The sequence below is a fragment of the Chiloscyllium punctatum genome, unplaced genomic scaffold (assembly GCF_047496795.1).
Source record: "Chiloscyllium punctatum isolate Juve2018m unplaced genomic scaffold, sChiPun1.3 scaffold_554, whole genome shotgun sequence".
NCBI classification, from domain to species: domain Eukaryota; kingdom Metazoa; phylum Chordata; class Chondrichthyes; order Orectolobiformes; family Hemiscylliidae; genus Chiloscyllium; species Chiloscyllium punctatum.
This window is the reverse complement of record NW_027310288.1, coordinates 45,001-46,361: the sequence shown is the minus strand read 5'-3', so window position 1 is coordinate 46,361 and position 1,361 is coordinate 45,001. Positions and strand designations below refer to the sequence as shown.

Sequence of the window (1,361 nt, the reverse complement as noted above, 5' to 3'; positions counted from 1 at the left end):
CACGCCGCCACGTGCACGCGTCAGTGACGCTGCCGAACCGATGGCCGGTGCCCGTTCCCGCCTCTGCTTTTCCTAGGGCAAAGCTGCTGCACGCCTCGTGATACTAGGCGGGCGACATGGTGGCGGTGATCCTGCCTCCGTCGCTGCGGTGCGTTGGGGCACGCATCGCCTCTTGGGCGCCCTGTCCTCCTCCCCCCAATAGACGTATGTTTCTGCGGGCCGCACCAGGATGGTGCTCCCCATCGCTTCACGCCACCCTGCTCCGCCCGCACGCCGGCGTGCAGGTGGCTGTAGCTCAAGGTGGGGAGCGTATGTGCGGTCCGGGTCGCTTTCCTCTGGCGAGGGAGAGACCTAAAACAAACTCAGACAACTCTTGACGGTGGATCACTCGGCTCGTGCGTCGATGACGAACGCAGCTAGCTGCGAGAATTAATGTGAATTGCAGGACACATTGATCATCGACACTTTGAACGCACTTTGCGGCCCCGGGTTCTTCCCGGGGCCACGCCTGTCTGAGGGTCGTTTGGCAATCAATCGCACTCGCCTTGGCTGGCGAGAGCGCGGCTGGGGTGTCGCAGAGGACCCGTCCTCTTTGTCCCCCTAAGTTCAGACTCCGGAGCCCTCCGGCGTCGGAGCGCTTGGCCTTTCCCCCCCACCCTGCACATTCCGTTCGTCAGGCTCGACGCCATCCCCCCGCCGGGGAGCGCGGCCTGGCGTCCGTCTGTGTCGTGGCAGTGGGGCCAGCACGGCTGTCACCGGTCCCAGAATGGCTGTCGGTGGTTCACACTGTGTGTGTGTGCCAACCCTCCTGGTCTCTGGGACACGGAGCTGCCACGAAGTGTTGAGCCTCCAGTGGGGGGTCTGCCTAAGCTCTGCACGTCCGCATTGGGTCCGTCTCTCGGTTGGCTGGCAGTGGAAAGAGTGAAGGGAGCCGCGGAGGTCCGGTGCTGGTGCGCCGCCGGCCTGACCGTGGAGCTCGCCGGTTTGACACGCTGACCCGACTCGATGGTTGATCGATTGAGAGTGCTGGGAGCTGCAGGCCGCCCGCTGCTGCAGCCGCCCGTCTCGTGGTTCGTCCTCGGCCTTAAGTGGCCGGCGGGGCGTCTGATCCTGTCTCCCCTGCTGGCGCCGAGTGCCTGGCCGAGGGAGGAGGTTTTCGTCGAACGCTGTGACTTGGACGGTCGCACGCGCGTGGATCGCTGGCTCTTGGCTCTCCCGTTCAGTCCGCACGTTTTCCGCTCCGTCCTGCCACCGGTCTCGGGAGGTACGGAGGGGTTGGCGGGCGTGGTGTGTGCTCCGTCACCGTGCAGGCACACCTACCACGCCGTCGGCCGACCCCCGCACGGTCCTCCTGGCCATCG

General features: G+C 65.8%; 1 non-coding gene across 1 annotated transcript; it reads left to right on the top strand.

Moving 5' to 3' along the window:
- Positions 1-368: 368 nt before the first annotated feature.
- On the top strand, positions 369-522 carry LOC140473220 (5.8S ribosomal RNA). Its single transcript, XR_011958177.1, has one exon. It is a non-coding gene; the product is annotated as a 5.8S ribosomal RNA (ribosomal RNA).
- The last annotated feature ends 839 nt before the right edge of the window (positions 523-1,361 follow it).